This window comes from Rhinolophus ferrumequinum (assembly GCF_004115265.2).
Source record: "Rhinolophus ferrumequinum isolate MPI-CBG mRhiFer1 chromosome 5 unlocalized genomic scaffold, mRhiFer1_v1.p scaffold_110_arrow_ctg1, whole genome shotgun sequence".
Taxonomy (NCBI): domain Eukaryota; kingdom Metazoa; phylum Chordata; class Mammalia; order Chiroptera; family Rhinolophidae; genus Rhinolophus; species Rhinolophus ferrumequinum.
In genome coordinates this window covers 4,404,421-4,419,161 of record NW_022680355.1, presented here as the reverse complement: position 1 = coordinate 4,419,161, position 14,741 = coordinate 4,404,421, and positions in this window count along the sequence as shown.

The window sequence follows — 14,741 nt, the reverse complement described above, 5'->3', positions numbered from 1 at the left end:
AAATTAATATAAGACCTGGTCTTATCTTATCTTATCTTATATTATAGAACTGGTCTTATAATAAAATAAGACCGGATTTTGTATTAATTATTGTTTCAAAAGAGCATTAGAGATGATTGTCCGGCTAGGTCTTATTTTCAGGGAAATACGATAGTTACTACCGGTTAAATACAGATTGGCTTTCTCACTATATGCCTCACATTACTCAGTTTTCCTGGTACATCTATAAAGCATCGGAGTCACTGCCAGGCGCTTTGTCAACGCCCATTCAGGTTGCAAGCCTATCTCCAGGCCTTGACAATAAAAGATAAGAATTATCTTGGCCAGTATATAGAGAGTAGCCCCCCTTATTCTAGGTTTTGCTTTCCGTGGTTTCAGTTTCAACAGTGGTCTAAAAATATTAAATGGAAGATTCCAGAAATAAACAATTCATAAATTTAAAATTGCATGCCCTTCTGAGTAGAATGATGAAATCTCCCATTGCCTTTCTCTGTCCTGCCCCGTATTTGAATCATCCCTTTGTCAGCATCTCCACCTGTAGTCGCTCCCCGCCCATTAGTCACACATGAGTAGCTGCCTAGTTATCAGATCGACTGTCTGTTGCAGAATCGCATTGCTTGTGTTCAAGTAACCCTTGTAATAGCCTAATGCTACGTCACAATTCCCAAGTCATTCACCTTACTTCATCCAGTCACGTAGGCCTTGTATCATTTCACATCATCACAAGAACAGAGTGAGTACAGTACAGTAAGATAGTTTGAGAGAGACCACATTCACATAACTTTGATTACAGTATATTTGTTATAATTGTTCGATTTTATTGTTAGTTCTTGCTGTTAATCTCTTACTTGCTTAATTTATAAATTAATCTTTACCATATGTATGTATGTCTAGGAAAAAACATAGTATATATAGGGTTTGGTACTATCTGCAGTCTTGGGCATCAACTGAGGGTCTTGGAACATATCCCCCATCGATAAAGGGGGCACTATTGTATCATGTCTACCCTCCAACCTCTGTTGAACTCCCTTCTTAACCCGCTTTTTAACTTGTATTGTATTCTATTGTAGTTAATTAGCACTTTGCTTTGTCTGATTGACATCTTAAGAGACCAATTCTTAATTAACTGGTACCATTTTTATTCTAGACACAAAGGTCTGCTCTTCTTAGGTCAAAGTACAGGGGAAGCTGATCTCCTGGGAGTTCGTAACATTTGCCAAACTCTCTACTTTGTGTATACAAAGTAGTTAAAGCACACTCATTTACTACTGTGCAGTGTCTGTGGGTTGTCAATTAACCCACCAAGAAAAGAAGAAATAATTTATTCATTTATTCATTGAAAAAGTATTTATGTAGCTGCAGACTGTTATCAGTGTGGAAGTATGAAAGGGGAGGGGCGGCAGATAATGTCCCTCTTTCATTCATTACATTCATAACATACTTGTAGAGGAATGACAAAAACTAAACAGAGGATTGAACAAGATAATGTTAGATAATGAAAAACGGTATTAAAAAAATAAAGCCAGGAGACATGATATTACGTGGGAATCAAGGGTGCACTTAGGTTTCGAGAGGTGACATTTGAGTAGATCCTGGTTAAAAAGTCGGCCATGCAAGAATCTAGGGGCAGAGACTTTAGGCAGGGTGAGCAGCAATGGCTAAGGCCTAAGGTAAGAACGAACTGGGCAGTTTACCTAGGAACAGAAAGGTGGTCTGTGTGACTAGAACAGGAAGGTGTTCTGTGTGACTGGGACAGAGTGGGCTAATGGGAAAGTGTCATGAGACGAGGTTGGAGAGAAAGGGTTCATTCTTTTCAGCTTCATAGCAAGAGTAAGGGAGTTTGCATTTTTAAATACAAGGAAAGCCAGTGGAAAGTTAAAGCACAGTTTGACATAATCCTACTAAACATTGCTGGAAGATCACTCTAGCTGTTAATTGGACATAGACTGTAACAGGTTGAGAGCCACAAAAAAATGAGAGGAAAGTAAAAATAAGTACTCTGTACTAAGAAGAAAACTATTATTCTTCACCCAATTTTTGTAAAGTGGTGTTTTAGGGGGCCTCCTAACAATACAAATCCTTACAAGAATCATTACCGTAACATTACAATGATAAAAACTCAAGTTGGCACCACCATCTAACGAAATATTTTTGAATGTCAAATCAAAACAAGGAACCCTTTTTGCATGACCTTGTCAGCAAAGTGTTCTCTGTAGTTCCTCACAGCATTTAACTCTGATGCAGACAATTACCCAAAGTTAATGGCTGCTTCGAAGGTTTTATCATTGAATTCATTTGAAATAAAACATACATAATATAGTTTTTCAGCTGGGTTTTACAACAGTGTTGAAGCTTTAAATAACAGTAGATTGCTTATAATATATAACTGGATAAAAAAATTTTAGGAGCTACCTGGTATTCATGCAGAAGATAAATCTGAGTCTGGGTAAAATGGTTTCTACTGATACCCCTATGCTTCGCTCATATTAATCACATTTTAAATAGAAGAAACAGCAGGTACAGCTAGTAGTAAAAAAGAAAAAATACAAGAATGTGTTGCTATGATAAAGGCCTCTTTTTCATTCATCACCCTTGAATATAGGAATCTTCCAAATCCACAGCTTGAGCTCCTGCTCTAGAATGTTCCATATATTTATTTTTGCGCCTCCCTCCTTCCACTTTCCGCAGAGCTCTCCTCGCCATTTTAATCATTGTCTACGGCCCAGTGAACCCCCATTCTATTTTAGTGCCTTTTCCTCACTGCTGGGAGGGAAGCAGTTAATCTAGACTTTTGATGGCTATTAATATTTAAGACATTTGTCTGTTTTGATATGAGGGGCATTCAAAAACCCAAATTATAGTGCAAAGACTTAAGTGTCATTCTAATGGGAGAAACTGCCGACATCACTGAATGCTCTAGAAGCATAGTGATACAGGTAGGCACCCAGGCTCTTTACAGATCCTACCACTAAAGCCCTACTCATATTCCACATGGAAAATTACCTCTGTCAATCACCATTGCCATTAGTATCATTGCCACACATGGAAGAAACTCAATAGTTGAACTTGGAGCAGTTAGAGAGGAATCAACCATGTAACAGATACCTGCAGATTTTTCTTCCCTAAAGTTCAATCTTCCCTAAAAGTGCTATCTTTATAATTTTAACGACTTCTTCCTCTTACCCAGCCCTTTCCCACTGATCCCCTTTCTAAAATCTCAATTCTTATTATGCCAAACAGCCAAAGGTACAATTTAGCACTGCAATTTTTTTTTTAGGTAATTTACTAGCTGTTTTCATCAGCCAGATATGACAGACCCAAATAAAAAAAATTCAATTTTTGTCTCAGATGACATATAAGAAAAGGCAAACTATGATGAGATGGTGACTTCATCAATGCTTAATGAGTACTGCATAAAAGGAATATCCTAATTTATTTTTCTCAGAAATTAATAAGCACACTCTTCACTTTTATATTAATCCACTCTACATTAAGACCTAGAATTGCAGATTAAGGCTTTCAAATCTCTGTACTTATTTCCCAAACTGCTCTATTTGGTGTGTGTTTTCCCTAGACATTGAGAGATTGTCAGTCATCCCTGCATTTCACCAGCTCCCTGCAAGTTTTTTGCTGACATGCTGATCTATTAAGTAATGTATGAAGACAGCCACAAGTTTGTGTTTCAATGAGTCATAAAGAGCTTGAGAAAATCCAACACAGAGTGGTGAGTAAAGGAAAACTTAATTTGGCCAAGTGAAACTGACTAAGACAAATATGCTAATTTACTGACTCCACAAGGATCAGACTTCCCTGACTGTTTTGTCTGTGCTCACTTGACTTTGAAGTCATGTTTGTGACTATACATTATCACAGGCCCAGCCCTTAGGCGTCAGGGTTGGCATAGGTTTGGTGACAGAGAAGAGCATCTAGGCAAGAAAGCCAGGCCTGACTCAACGGGGGTTATTTCCACGGTCAAGTCAAACTGAGCTCCTATTAGAAAAGGGAGAATGTCACCTACTGCCTCTGGAGCCACTGAGAAGAAATAATGGGCACGTGGTAAAACTGGTCCTAATTGGGGTCTTAAAGTACAAGTCTGGGTTCATTAGTGAAACAAAAATAGGGGCCAATGGGAGGCAGGTTTTATTTGTTTCATGGGCTACTTGGGAAAGAAGGTTTTCTTCTACCCACATTGAAGTGACTTCCTAAACCATTGGTCAAGTGAGAATTACATTTTGGGCTGAAGGAAATCCTTCCCAGTGCCTTTGAAGGAGCACCTACCTTGAGAACTGAAAGTACATTAGGGCAGGTTAACAGGAGATAACCTGAGGCTCCAGATGTAAAATATAAGCAACATTTGCCTCAAAAGCTTTCCTGGGAAAGACACATACCCTAAGATCCTTAAGTACCCAAGACCGAATCCCAAGATGGCTGTGTAGGCCTGTCAAGAGTCCTGTCTGTTGAAACATACCTCTTCAAAATAGCAAGCTGCTCTTCTCCTCCTATCATTTTCCTGTGGAGAGGGAACCACACTGAGGCCACTGGAGGGAGGGAGAAGGAAGAGGTGAAGAAGTGGTGAGTTGTAGACAGGAGACTGGGATCATAGGGCGGATGGGCGAACAAGCCAATATATTCAGGTTAATGGAAGCCAGGTTTCTCACTGTTGGGCAAGGAATTTACAGATAGAGAAAGTTTGAAGTTCTTAAAGAACTCAAGTATCAAATTGGAATACAGGTTATTGATGTCAACTCATGACATTTAATTCTGTCTTCCCCGAAAATAAGACCTAGCCAGACAATCACCGCTAATGCGTCTTTTGGAGCAAAAATTAATATAAGACCTGGTCTTATTTTACTATAATATAAGACCAGGTATAATATAATATAATATAACATAACATAATATAATATAATATATACTGGGTCTTATATTAATTTTTGCTCCAAAAGAGGCATTAGAGCTGATTGTCCAGCTGGGTCTTATTTTCGGGGAAACACTGTATGTACATATATATGAGAAGAGATATAGAGATAAACATTGAAGTACTTGTGTGTATGTGTGTGCATATGTATGTATACACACATATACACATACATTTTTTTCTAGCTGATTCTAATTGTAGGGCAGGAAAAATATGAGTTGGGCAGCTTTCATGTTAGAAAGTAAGGAAGAACTCAAAATGAGTTAAAACAAGGTAATAAAATAAAATAAAATAATAAAATAAAATAAAGTGATGGGGACATGTGAAAGGGATACAGGAGCCAACCTGAAAGCGTTCCCAATGCCCAGAGTTGGTAGAACTTGAGCAACAAAATAAGCAGTAGACATGGATTATAACCAAAGAATAAAATCAATATCTGTGATATCAGTAAATGATTGAATAAATAAGTAAATGGTGACAAAAGGACAAATCTTTTTTTTAACAGAAATATTCCAAATAATAAATGTAGAAGGAATGAGAGAAGTAGAGAAGCATCATTAGAATTCCACAGTAATTACTGCTGTAGGGCAGTAATAATTTAGCATCCATTCCACTAATGGATGCTAAAATTAGGGGGCAAACCTGTAAGGAGAAATAGCATATTTGCATAGCCTCAAATATCACCCCATAATATTTAGCTATTGTGGTATCTGTTAATTACTGTGGTTCCAGGAGATGGAGCTTAATTACCCTTCTTTGAGTGTAGTCTGAATTTAGTGACTAGCCTCTAACAAATAGAACATGGAATAGGACAGGACAGAAACCTGGCAGACACCACCTCAATCAAGTGATCAAGTTTAACATCACCAGCATGAGTCATGTTGATATCATATACGCATTAATAGGTCAAATGAGAAAGGCACATTACTTCCGTGGTATTCTTCCCAGAAGTCCATAACCCCAGTCTAATTAATCAGGAGATATCATCAGACAAAAACAAACTGAGAGATATTCTATAAAACAATTGTCTGGTACTAAAAGCCACAAAAAATAAGAAAGGACAGAAAAACCATAAAAGATTGACAGACACTTAGGAGCCATGATAACTAAATGTAATGTGTTTTCATAGATTGGATCCTGAAACAGAAGGACATTATTGGAATAGCTGGTTAAATCCTGATCATTTGAAGATTAGTAAATAGTGTTGTCCCAAAGTTAATTTCTTAGTCCTGACCACATACCATGGTTATGTAATGTGTTAACATTAAGAGAAAATGGACGAAGGGTAAGCAAGAACTCTCTAAATCCACTTGCAATACTTTTGTACATCTAAAATTATTTCAAAATTAAAATGTTTCTTTTAAAAGACTAAAAACGAATCAAGGCACTTAGTGTTTTACAGTGGAAACACACACACAGAAACACACACACACACACACACACCCTTCTTGGCTTCACAGATGCTATTTCTTTTCACTTAAAATTTGAACTACTAACTTAAATTTTGTTATTTTTTTCTTTTTAAAAGATTTTTATTAAAATGTAGCTAACATACAATATTATATTAGTTTCAGGTGCCCACAATAGTAACTCAACATTTATGTACCTAAAGAAGTGATAACCATAATAAGTCCATTGACCATCTGACACCATACAATACTATCAAAATATTATTGACTGTATTTCCTATGCTGTATATTACATCCCCGTCACTTGTTTTTAAAAGATATTTATTAAAATTTAGTAATATACAATATTATATTATTTTCAGGTGTACACCATAGTTATTCAACATTTATACACCTAAAGAAGTGATCACCATGATAAGTCCAGCAACCATCTGACACTGTACCACGCTATCACAATATTATTGACTATATTCCCTATGCTGTACATTACATTCCAGGACTTATTTGTTTTGTACCTAGAAATTTGAACCACTTATTCCCCTTCATCTTTTCCCTCCCTTTTTAAATTTTTCAATCACAGTTGATATTCAATATTATTTTATATTAATTTCATGTGTACAGCACAGTGGTTACACACTTAGGTAATTTAAGAAGTGATCCCCCAGACTACTCTAGTATACAGCTGTCACTGTGCATAGTTATTACAATATCATTGACTGTATTCTCTATGCTTTACTTTACATCCCCATGACTATTTTGTAACTACCAATTTGTACTTCTTAAATCCTTCACCTTTTCACCCTGACTCCCAATCTCCCTCCCATCTATCACTCTGATAAATCTAGTATCCATCTGACACCATACATAGTTATTACAATATTGTTGACTATATTCCTTATGCTATACCCTACATTCCCATGACTACTGTGTAACTACAAATTTGTATTTCTAATCTTTCCCGTTTTTCACCCCCTTCCCAACCTTTTTCCCATCTGGCAACCATCAAAATGTCCTCTGTATATATGGGTTTGTTTCTGTTTTGTTAGTTTATTTTGTTCTTTACATTCCACATAAAAGAGTTGCATCTGTCTTTCTCTGTCTGACATACTCCACTCAACACAATACCCTCTAGTCCATCTATGCCACTGCAGACGGCAAGAACTCATTCCCTTCCATGGCTGAGCAATATTCCGTTGTATATATGGGTATGTACCACCACCTCTTTTTCCATTCATCCATCAATGGGCACCCAGGCTGCCTCCACATCTTGGCCATTGTAAATAGTGCTGCAATGAACATATGGAAAGACGTACATGTCATCTTGAAGTAGCATTGGGAGTTTCTTTCGATAAATAAATATACAGAAGTGGGATTACTGGGTCCTTCTTTGTCACTTGTTACTTGTGACACTTTGTCACTTTGACACTTTGTTACTCTTTGTCACTTTGTCACTTGCCTTTGTTTTAATATCTATTTTGTCAAGTATAAGTATTACTGCCTCAGATTTTGTAGTTTCCATTTTCATGAAATAACTTTTTCCATCCCTTTACTTTCAGTCTGTGCGGGTCTTTCAATCTGAAATGAGTCTCTTGTAGGCAACATATGTAAGGATCTTGTTTTCTTACCCATTCAGCCACATGTCTCTTGATTGGAGCATTTAATACATTTACATTGAAAGTAATTGTTGATGGATATGTAGTCATCAACACTTCAGTATTCATATTTTTGATATATATATGTTTTTTTTTCCATCTTAAAAAAAATCTCTATAAGATTCTTTGTAATTCTGGTTTGGTGGTGGTGAACTCCTTTAGCTTTTTCTTGACTGGAAAGCTCTTTATCTGTCCTTCAATTTTAAATGAGAACCTGGCTGAGTACAATAGTCTTGGTTGTAGGCCCTTGCTTTTCACCCCTTTGAATATTTCCTACCAATCCGTTATGGCCTACAAAGGTTCTGTTAAAAAGTCACCTAACAGTCTTATGGGAGCTCCCTTATAGGTACCTAACTGCACTGCTTTTAAGATTTTCTTTGTGTTTATCCTTTGGCATTTTAATTATGATGTGTTTTGTTGTGGGCCTGTTTGTGTTCATCTTTTTTGGGATTCTGTACTTCCTGGGCTTGTATATTTATTTCCTTCACCAGGTTAGGGAAGTTTTCTGTCATTATTCCTTCAAATAGGTTTTCAATTCCTTGCTGTCTCTCTTCTCCTTCTGGTACCCCTATGATGCGAATGTTGGTACACTTGATGTTCTCCCAGAGGCCCCTCAAACTATCCTCATTTCTTCAGATTCTTTTTTCTTTTTGCTGTTCTGTTTGGGTGTTTAATGCTACCTAATCTTCTAAATTGCTGATTCAATCCTCTGCTTCATCTAATCTACTGTTGATTCCCTGTAATGTATTCTGCATTTCAATCATTGTAGTCTTTATTTCTGACTGGTTCTTCTTCATGTTTTCTATTTCCACTTTTATGTTTCCTATCTCTTTGTTGAAGTTCTTCCTTAGTTCACTGAGTATCCTTATAACCAGTGTTCTAAATTCTGTGTCTGGTAGTTTGCTTCTCTCCATTGTGTTTAGTTTCTTTTCTGGAGCTTTGTTCTGTTCTTTCATTTAGGACATGTTTCTTTGTCTCCGCATTTTGGCTGATTTCTTGTGTTTGTTTCTATGTATTAAGTAGGGCTGCCATGTCTCCTGGTCTTAGTAGAGAAGCCTTATGAGGTCAGATAATTAAGTTCGTGAACGATGTTGCTAACCTTTTTTGATATCAGAGGGATTGTTCATTATGAATTTGTACCAACGGGACAAACAGTTGACCAAGTTCACTATTTGGAAGTGCTGAAAATGCTGCATGAAAAAGTTAGACGGCATGAACTTTTCGCCAACAATTCATGGCTCTTGCATCACGACAAGCAGCAACTTGGCATCATCTGTAAGGGAGTTTTTAGCCAGTAAACAAATAACTGTATTGGAACACCCTTCTCTACTCACCTGGTCTGGCCCCCAATGACTTCTTTCTTTACCTGAAGATAAAGGAAATATTGAAAGGAAGATATTTGGATGATATTCAGGACATCAAGGGTAGTACAACAACAGCTCTGATGGCCCTTCCAGATAAAGAGTTCCAAAGTGGCTTTGAAGGGTGGACTAGGCACTGGCATCAGTGCATCACTTCCCAAGGGGAGTATTTCGAAGGTGACCATAGTGATATTCAGCAATGAGTTATGTAGCACTTTTTCTAGGATGAGTTCATGAACTTAATTGTCAGACATCATATGTAGTAGATGTTCTGTGGGGTCAGTGGCACAGTCTCCCTGGTCACCTAAGCCAGGTACTCCAGGTGTGTCCCTTGTGTGGGTTATGTTTGCCCTCCTGTTGTAGTTGAGCCTTGGTTGCTGTTTGCACCTCACTGTGAGGTATTGATCCTTGGGCTGACTGGTTGTGAGAAATGACCATCACTACAGTGGAGGAGCTGTTTTGCAGGGGCTGAAAAGATTCACTGAGCAGGATTCCCTTTAGCAGAGCTCTGGTGCCCACCTAGTCTGGCCTTTGTCATCCTTGGATGCCTGGGGGTGCTAGCCCATGGGCCTCCTAGAAGGAGCCCCACCACAGGCCAACTTCAGCCTCAGCCTGTGCCCTGCCCAGGACCTCCTGGCATGAGCCACAAAGCAATAAACAGATGGCTTCCACCTGTGCTGGGCTTAGAGGTGACTCAAAGGGCCAAGCTGCAAACAAATGCCAGCTTCTGCTAGTGCCAGGCTTAGGGCCACTCAGCCAGAGGTACAGGACATGTGTAAGCTAGATGCTGCTTGTTTGCATTTTGTGAACCTTTGAGATATTTTAGTAAAGTCCACAGACTGAGCCAAGATAGGCTGTTTATACAGAAAAGTCCGTGGAAGTAGCGTGGGTGTGCCCACATTTGGGTGGAGTCAGGATCTCAGGGAATCACTAGGATGGAGTGAAGAAACAGTATTAGCCAGGTTGATGGAGACTCAGATATTGTGGCTGCCTGTATCTGCGCACCAGGATTGGGGAGGGCTCAATAAAGAAACAATGAATTCTGCCAGCTCCTCCATCTGGGAGAAAGCTGCCCCTCTAGCCATCACCCTGAAGCCAGAAAATTTAGTTCTTGCCCATATGTTCCTAGCCCCTTTGAGCTGCTGCCCCACCGCTGGAGCTCAGAGTGAGTAAGTCTGTAGAGTGAGTCTGTCAGTGACTGTCAGTGAGTAAGTCTGGGTGTGGGCTCTTTAAGAGGAATACCTGGGAATCCAGCCACCCTTCTCTCCCTCAGCCATAGTTTCCACTGGTTTTCACAGCCAGAAGTTATGGAGACTTCTATCCCTGGCACAGGATATCTGTGCCAGGGAGCTTGGTGTAAGGCTGGGACACCTCACTCCTCGGGGTGCGGTAGGGGAGGCTTCAGCAGAGGAGATATTCCTCCTGATTACACACAGTTATGGGACCAACACATTCTGTGTCTCCGTCCCTCCTACCAGTCATGAGGTGGCTTCTTCCGTATGTCCTTAGTTGTAGGGCTTTGGTTCAGCTAGACTTCAGGCAATTCTCAATGATTGTTGTTCTGTAGTTTAGTTGTAATTTTGATGTGGTCGTGAGAGGAGGTAAGCACAGTCTTTACTTACTCTGCCCTCTTGGCCAGATGTAATTTTACTTTTTTTTTTTTCCAAGTTAAAAGATTGACCTACATCAAGAGAAAGGGAAGACAAGCCACAGACTGACAGAAAATATTTGCAAAAGACATCTCTGATAAAAGACTGTTATCCAAAATACGCAAAGAACACTTAAAACTCAACAATAAGAAAGCAAACAAAGCAATTAAAAAACTAGCAGAAGAACTGAACAGACACCTCACCAAACAAGATACACAGTTGGCAAAAAAATCATATGGAAAAATGCTAACATCATACTTTTTTAGAGAATTGCAAATTAAACAATGCAAATTAGATACCACTGCACACCTCTTAGAATGGCCAAAAGAAACAAAAACAAACAAACAAAAAAAAAAAACTGGCAACACCAAATGCTGCTGAGTATATAGAACAAGAGGCACTCTCATCCATGGCTGGTAAGAATGCAAAATGGTACAGCTGCTTTGGAAAACAGTTTGGCAGTTTCTTACAAAACTAAACATACTCTTATTACACACTACAGCAATTGCACTTCTTGGTATTTACCCAAACGAGTTGAAAACTTATGTCTACACAAAAACTTGCACATTAATATTTATAGCAGGTTTATTCATAATTGCCAAAACTTGGAAGCAACCAGATGTCCTTCAGGAGATGAATGGATAAGTAAACTGTGATACGTCCAGACAATGAAATATCATTCAGTATTAAAAGGAAGTGAGCAATTAAGCCATGGAAAGACAGGAAGGGAATCTTTAAAGCATATTACTAAGTGAAAGAACGTTATCTGAAAATGCTCTGTACTGTATAATACCAACTATATGATATTCTGGAAAAGACAAAACTAAGGGAACAGTAAATAGATCAGTTGTTGCCAGAGATTTGGGGAAGGAAAAGATGAAAAGGTAGAGCAGAGATAATTGTTTATAATAAACTTAATTTTTAGAGCAGTTTATTGTTCACAGCAAAATAGAGAGGAAGGTATACAGATTTCCCATATACCCCGGTCCCCACATATGCATAACTTCATCCACTGTCAACATCCCTTTGTCATCCTTAGTCATCCTTTGTCATCCTTAGTCAATTAGTCACTTAGATAAATTAGTTGCTTTATCACATTTGTCACACTTGATAAACCTACACTGAGACATCATCACCAAAAGTCCACACTTCACCTTAGAGTTCACTCTTGGTGTTGTACATTCCAAGTCTATACAGTAGCCCCCCTTATCCATGGCGTTGCTTTCCATTATTTCAGTTACCAGCAGTTAACCAAAGTCAGAAAATGTTAAATGAAAAATTTTAGAAATAAACTATTCATAAGTTTTAAATTGCGAGTTGTTCTGAGTAGTGTGATGAAATTTCACACTGTTTCACTCAATCCCATCTAAGACATAAATCATGCCTTTGTCCATTGTCTCTATGCTATAGATGCTCCCTGCTTCTTAGTCGCTTAGTAGCCATCTTGGTGATCAGATCAACTGTTGCAGTATCACAATGCTTGTGTTTAAGTTGCCCTGATAGTAGCCTAACACTAGGTCCCAATGCTTATATCATTCGTCTCACTTCCTCTTCTCACATAGGCGTTGTATCAGCTCACATCATCACAAGCAGAAGGGTGAGTACAGTGCAATAACATATTTAGAGAGAGAGACAACATTCATATAACTATTACTATTGTATATTGTTATAATTGCTCTATTTATTATTAGTTACTATTAATCTCTTACTGTGCCGAATTTATAAATTAACATTTTTCATAGGTATGTTTTTTCATATATATATATGAAAAAACATAGTATATATAGGGTTTGGTAACATCTGCAGTTTCAGTCATCCACTGGGGGTTTTGGAACGTATCCCTCATGGATAAAGGGGAACTGCTGTAGTGCCATGTATTCACCATATCCTGTACAGTAGTTACACTGCCGCAAAAAATCCTGTCAATGTAGGTTCACTGACTGTAACAAACGGATCACACTGATGATGCACGCTGATAGAGGAGGAGATTATGCATGTGTGGGAAGGGGGGTTTGCTAGAACTCTGTAATTTTGCTCAATTTTGCTGTGGACCTACAAGGTCTGATAATTAAGTTTGCAAACTTGTTGCACCGATGTTGCTAATCTTTTTTGATATCAGAGGGATTATTCATTATGAATTTATACCAACTTGACAAAGAGTTAACCAAGTTTACTATTGGGAAGTACTGAAAAGGCTGTGTGAAAAGGTTAGCAGAAAACGACCTGAACTTTTTGCCAACAATTCATGGCTCTTGCATCACAACAATCCACCAGCTCACATGCCATTGTCTGTGAGGGAGTTTTTAGCCAGTAAACAAATAACTGTATTGGAACACCCTCCCTACTCACCTGATCTGGCCCCCAATGACTTCTTTACCTGAAGATAAAGGAAATATTGAAAGGAAGACATTTTGATGATATTCAGGACATCAAGGGTAATACAACGACAGCTCTAATGGCCGTTCCAGAAAAAGAGTTCCAAAATTCCTTTGAAGGGTGGACTAGGCACTGGCATCGGTGCACAGCTTCCCAGGGGGAGTACTTCGAAGGTGACCATAGTGATATTCAGCAATGAGGTGTGTAGCACTTTTTCTAGGATGAGTTTGCAAAGTTAATTGTCATACCTCATATAACAGCTCTAAGAAAATAAAAATAAAAATAAGTATATTTAAAAAAAATTGACCTAGTCTAATAAATAAAGAAAATTTACCAAGCAAGGAAATTATTGGTTGGCTAAAGCTTCAGTGACTGTTTTCTTCGGGAAAGCCTCCTTGATTAGCTGTTCTTAAGTTTCATTTTTCTCAGATTTGAGTGCATTGACTCTGTCTTAGGTTTCCGTTTGCTCACATAGCTCTCAAGGTGCTAGAGCCATCTCCGTCTAATAGTCTCCTTGATTAATGCTTTAACAGAATAGAGTTAAATTTGGGGGTATTAAATTGATTCATACTCATAACAAGCACCTTGAAATTGTATATTTCTTGTACTAAACTATACTACTGACTGCAGAATAAATTCGCATGCAAGTATAATAGTCAACAGAAAATCACATTGTTTTATGTGGATTCAGAATGCAATTTCCTTTCCATATGTAGTTACCTTAAACTTGTGCTTATTATAGATTTGTAATACGAGTATAGTAAGTCCTCACTTAATGTGATCAATAGGTTCTTGGAAACTTCGACTTTAAGCAAAAGGACGTGTAACAAAATCAATTTTACCATAGGCTAATTAGTATAAACAAGAGTTCCTACAGCATATTTCTGGTCACCAAAAAAAAAAAAAAAAAAAAAAAAACACTGAACTTCTAAATAAAGACCCAAATGTTTCTAATATTAAACATTGAAATATGTGTAAGCTTTACATATATTTAAGAAAGGTTAATAAAAACAAGTAAGAGTGATTTTCCAACTCACTTATCCCAGTTCAGGGTCGCAAATGGCCGGAGCCTCTCCCCGTGCTTAGGGCACAAGTCTTGCCAGGATGTTCTTCCATCGCAGGGCCCCTCACACTCACCCCTACCCTCACTCAGACCCAAACCATGGAGACAAACCAGTTCACCTCATGGGCACATCTTTGGGATGTAGAAGGAAACCGAGTACCCAGAGAAAACCCAGGCAGACACAGGGAGAATGTGACAACTCTACACAGAGAGTGGCCCAAGCTGAGAATAGATTTTATTTTTTTCATCAACGTTATAATTAAACTATGTTGAAGAAACTACATTCCTTGAGGACTTGCTGTCCTCGAAAAAG